Here is a 5,747-nt window from a genome sequence, read left to right as displayed (position 1 = left end):
CTTTCCAGTATTGTCATCTGTCAATTTAGAAATAATTCCTTTTATATTTTTATTTGAGACATTTTTCTTTTTTTTAAGAGAGAGAGAGAGAGAGAGAGAGAGAATTTTTTTAATATTTATTTTTTAGTTCTCAGTGGACACAACATCTTTATTTGTATGTGGTGCTGAGGATCCAACCTGGGCCGCACGTATGCCAGGCAAGCACGCTACCGCTTGAGCCACATCCCCAGCCCAAGACCTTTTTCATAATGTAAATAAAATAGAAGAGACTGATGATAACATTCCACTGTTGTCAACAGAGAATCAATAAATACATTTGATGGAATAGTTAGCTACCTATCTACAAACATTCCTGTTTCATTAAGCTGCATTTTGTCTATCCTAAAAATGGGGAGATTATGTATTGTTTAATTCTGATAACTACCTAAAAAATATTCAACTGATCTTTCAGGCTATTCACACTATCAAAAAAAGAAATGAGCTGGGCATGTTGTGACATGCCTGTAATCCCTGTGACTCAGGATGCTGAGGCAGGAAGATCACAAGATTGAGGCCAATCTGAGCAATTTAGCAGGACCCTTGAAAACTCAATAAGACCCTGTTTACAAAAACTAAATTAAATTAAAAATGACTGAGGATATAGTTCAGTGGTAAAGTACCCTGGAGTTCAATCCCCATTACCACAAACACACACACACACAAAAAAAAAAAAAAATAGGAAATGAGGTTATTTTGTCCCAACTTCTTCTCTATGATCCCATGCTAGTTTATTGAAGATGAACTGATATCTGTCTTGCCAGTTTATGTTATTTGGATTAAAAAGTAAATATTACATGAATATTACATGCCCTCAGACTTCAAAGTACTTGCAATATCCTGACCACTCCCAGAAATGGCATTCAACTTTTACTTGACAGAGTTCATGTTTTAGTAGTAGCCATTCTAAAGACAAAACTGACCCAGAGAGCTGACACCATGTTATACACTCATACTCCCAGCTAATCAAAGGCTGAAGCAGTATTGAAAGTTCAAGGCCAGCCAGGGCAATTCAGTGATACCTTATATGAAAAAAAAAAAAAGTTCAGGGGTAGAACTCTTCCCACGAACTCATGATGCTGGGTTAAACCCTCAGTACTATAAACAACAACAAAAAGAAAATCAAAGGAAAACTGACAAAGAAGTCAGTATGATAGACAAAAGTAAAAGCTGAAAAAAATGAGACAATTCTCAGTCCTCCTTCATTAGGAAAGTGGAAGGAGATGGACAAGAGAAATATTAGTTTGTCACTTTTTCTATCCTTTTGGAGGGATCTCCTTTCATCCCAGCAGTTTGGATTAGAGACTAGGTATAAATTTGAATAATGAATATTAATAAAAGGATTAAATAGTCTTAAAAAGGAGGCAAAGAACTTAAGGCAACAGTGGTCTAGTAAAAAGAGAATAACTTGAGGAAAAGACTTGGACCCAAATGTGAGCTCTAGCACATGATAGCTGAGTGACTCTGAACAAATCATTTAATTTTTTGAGACCTGGTGTCTGGATTTTGCATTGTTTAAAAGATGGATGTAACTCATCAATTCACTGTGAAGGTTAAAAGGGAATGTTCCCTAGACACTCAAATCCTTCCTTCACAAAATATAAAAGTCATGAGAAACTGTGCTCAAGAGGCATTAATTTACATGCTATTTTATTTTTGCAGCCTATCTTTTTGGGGGAGCCAAAACTTGCTATTTTGTAAGGTATTATAAGTGCAAGATGCTCATAAGAATTCAATAAAGTTTATAGGACTCTCCTAGCTTTTTGAATTTTGAATTGATGCTAAAGTATTATTAATGATGATATGTGTGTATGTGTATATATGTATATATGCGTGTGTGTGTGTGTGTATATATATATATATATATATATATATATATATATATAGAGAGAGAGAGAGAGAGAGAGAGAGAGAGAGAGAGAGAGAGCGAGAGCACATAGCCAAGTTATAAGGCATTCAGATGATCTTTCAGGCTATTCACATTATCAAAAAAGGAAATGAGTATTCTGTACTCTAATAGTAGGGATGAATCATGCAGGAATTAAAAAAAAATGGATAGTTTAAATTGGATCAAGAAAAATGAGGCAGAATAAGGGGTCAGGCTTCAAGCAACAGCAACGCATGATGAGAGCCACCATGGGCTCTGGAGTAATATGCCTTCTCAATTTCCAACTGTTAGAAGAACTTGAAGAAGGACAGAAAAGAGTAGAAGATGGCACAGTTAGTTGGGGTCTAGAAGATGACAAAGACACAACACTTCCAAAATGGACAGGGATAGTAACTGGACTCCAAGAACAATTTACAAAAACTGAGTACAAAGTATTTAAAAGTGTGGACCTAAATACCCAGAAATATCCTCCTTTGTAATATTTTAACAAAGTTTAATATGAATGGTGTTAATAGTTCTAATGGAATGGTCAATCCAAGAGCCATATCACTGCTAGCAAAATGGAAGAATTTATAGAGCATCAAAATTGTTCTGCAAGAGCTGCTGAGCTTAATGATGTCTAAAGAAAATATGAAAATACCTCAGCTGCCAAAAGGGACAGCAATTAATATAAAAGAAAAAAACCTCCCCCAATTCTATTTAAGCTGTCTTCATATTCCACAGTAGTGAATTTTCTAGATTTGTCTTATAGACCTCAAAGTACTGGAGAGAAAGCTCCCATTCAAAGGCAATTTATCTTAAGATATTATAAATGATACTGATGTTTTGTCCATTTAAATATGTAATTTGTGCTATAAAAAAGAAGCAGAAGGTACATAGAAGGCAATGTTTTAATTAATTTTATGTATTCTTTTTAGATATGCATGATAGAGTGTATTCTGAGATATTATGCATAAATGGAGTAAAACTTATTCTAATTAGGGTCCTAGTCTTGTGGTTGTACATAATATGGAGATTCATTGTGGTGTATTCATATATGATCATAGGAAAGTTATGTGTGTTTCATTCTACTGTCTTTCCTTCTCTTATCACCCCTCCCTTCCCTTCATTCCCCCTTTGTCTAATCCACTGAACTTTTATCACCCCCCCATAATGTGTGTTATTATCCACATATCAGAGAGAACATTCTGCCTTTGTTTTTTTGTGGGGGGTCGGGGTATTTCTTTAACTTAGCATGATAGCCTCCAGATCCATCCATTTACCAGCAAATGGCTAAAGTCATTTTAAGGCCGAATAATATTCCATTCTGATATATATTACATTTTCTTTATTAATTCATCAGTTGAGAGGCACCTAGGTTGGTTCCATAGCTTGGCTATTGGGCTATTATGAATTGAGCTGCTATGAACATTGATGTGGCTGTGTCACTGTAGTATCCTGATTTTAAGACCTTTGCATATATACTGAGGAGTGGGGTAACTGGGTCAAATATTGGTTCTATTCCAAGTTTTCTGAAGAATCTCCATACTGCTTTCCAAAGTGATTGCACCAATCTGCAGTCCCCGAGCAATGTATGAGTGTACCTCTCCCCCCACATCCTCACCAACATTTATTGTTGTATGTAAAATTGATATCTGAGAAGGCTACATCTTAAAATATGCTAACTTCAGTTAGACAAATCAATATTCTTTTTTCCTATTTTGAAAATTAGAAAAACAAAATAAAGCTAAATGTTTAGATAAGCAGTCTTCTGTATGAACTGTGTAAAGCAATGTATCATGGTATGATAATAAAAAAATATAACTAATATTTACAGTTATTTTTAACTCATTTTCTACATTTTTGTGTAGGTATGTGTGTGTGTGTATATATATATATACACACACACATATGTGTATGTGTATGTATTCATATGTGCAGAGATATATAATTAAATTGATACATTAATATAATTGATCTAATTTGGGGAATCCATACCCCAAAATTTTTAATGGGGTACACAAAGTTTGGAGATTGCTGGTTTGGAGAATGATATAAATTAAATCAGATAACTTTTAGAAATTCGTCATGCCTGAAATCAAAAGCTTCCGTTTCCCCACTCAATCTGCTTCTCTACTTGACCTATGTATTCTATCACTGTCATTCTCCTAGTAATCTACACTAGGAACTTGGGAATCATTTCTCCTCTCTTCTCTTATCCATCACATAAAATTAGTTGTCACATCCTTCCTTCCTTCCTTCCTTCCTTCCTTCCTTCCTTCCTTCCTTCCTTCCTTTATTTCTTTCTATCCATACTAAGAACTAAACCCAGGGACACCTTACCACTGAGTTATTTCCACAGTCTATTATTATTATTATTATTATTATTATTACTAATTTTAAACTATGTTTAATTAGGCTGCCAAGGCAGGCCTTGAATTCACAATCTTCCTGACTCATCCTCCCAAGTTGCTAGGGTTCCAGGTATGCACCATAGTGCTTACCTTGACACATCTATTTCTGAAACATCTTTCATATTTGCCTCTTCCTTTTTAATTCTACTCCCATAATACTAGTTTGTATTATAATTAGTTTTTTAAAAGCACGGATTGCTGAAATGTACTTACAGTCTCTTATTTGCTCCTCTCTCTTGAACCAATTTCACCCATCAATTTCATCATTTTTTTTTTCTGCCTGCACGTCTAATCCCTACTATTAGAGGAGTGTCTACTTAAAGGAAAACAGTCATGGGTTGCACCTTTTATCTCTTTATTCATGGTGTTTTGCATATGATGGACACTCAAATAGGTCCAAATAGATAAAACTAGACTGGGATTTGACTTTCTTTCAAAAACTGGGAATTAGGGTTCAGGCCTTAGGGTATGGACCTCCTATAACTCTTCCCAGTTTATACTATAATCAAGTGAAGTTTATCTGATGATTGAAAATAAAGCAGTGTTCCCTAGGTTCATTTGCTGATATTTAATTGTTAGGTATTTTAAAGAATTTCTCTTTAAATGAGAAAAACATTTCATAAAGAAAGTATAAATGTATTGTGCCACTTTTTTTTAAAGACATGCTCACAGGGATCATTTGCTCTCATTCTTTGTCTTGGGAATCAGAGTTGAATTCTGAGCTTTGGTTAAATACTAACTTTCCATGATTACCTAGATGATTTTGTAAATCCTATAGGCTTCCTATATTTAAATTGCCAAATTTTCTCTCCCACCCTACTTTCCTATAGCCACCTCAAAGGAATGGAAGAAATATTATTCTACATCTGAAATGACAGGATTTTCAGGAGAAAAACCCTTAATAAATTTAGAGTAATGTGACGAAACTGCCTCTGGGAAAGAGAAAGGAATGGAAATAAGATCTAATGGTTTCATTTCTGTATAATTATGGACCTTCATTTTAGGTTGTTCAAAAGCCCTCTGAAATGGTGAATATGTGAAGGACTTATTGAATGAATAGTTAGCAATTCCTATATTCTTTCTCATTTATGTTACAAAAGTACTTGGTGAATTCTGCCAAGTACTTAATATAAAACACAATTTTCTCCTTCTGCCCCATTTTCCTTCCCAGCTGTAATTACACATTTGAGCCTCCCTTAAATTCACAATTCTTCCAAATACTAATTACTGAAATTTTCTTCTCTGAACATTATCCCTCCACCTCTCCAGCCATCAGCTCTAGCATTTTCCTTTGAATTTCTCAAAACAATTTTATTTTACTTCTATATGTTATTTAGGATATATGCCATGTTCTCTGTATAAATCTCTCGTTTTCATTTTAAGCACCAATTAACTAGCATAATTAATATAGGTATACTTCATTTCTAGTG

General features: G+C 34.3%; 1 pseudogene; it reads left to right on the top strand.

The window, feature by feature from the left end:
• The first annotated feature begins 2,160 nt into the window (after nucleotides 1-2,160).
• LOC124079713 (ubiquitin-conjugating enzyme E2 variant 1-like) lies at nucleotides 2,161-2,650 on the top strand (annotated as a pseudogene).
• The last annotated feature ends 3,097 nt before the right edge of the window (nucleotides 2,651-5,747 follow it).

This window comes from Marmota monax, unplaced genomic scaffold (genome assembly GCF_021218885.2).
Source record: "Marmota monax isolate L192 unplaced genomic scaffold, Marmota_monax_Labrador192_F-V1.1 WCK01_AAM20220418_F8-fsc00176, whole genome shotgun sequence".
NCBI classification, from domain to species: Eukaryota; Metazoa; Chordata; class Mammalia; order Rodentia; family Sciuridae; genus Marmota; species Marmota monax.
The sequence above is the reverse complement of the archived record's forward strand: the minus strand, read 5'-3'. Positions and strand labels throughout refer to the sequence as shown.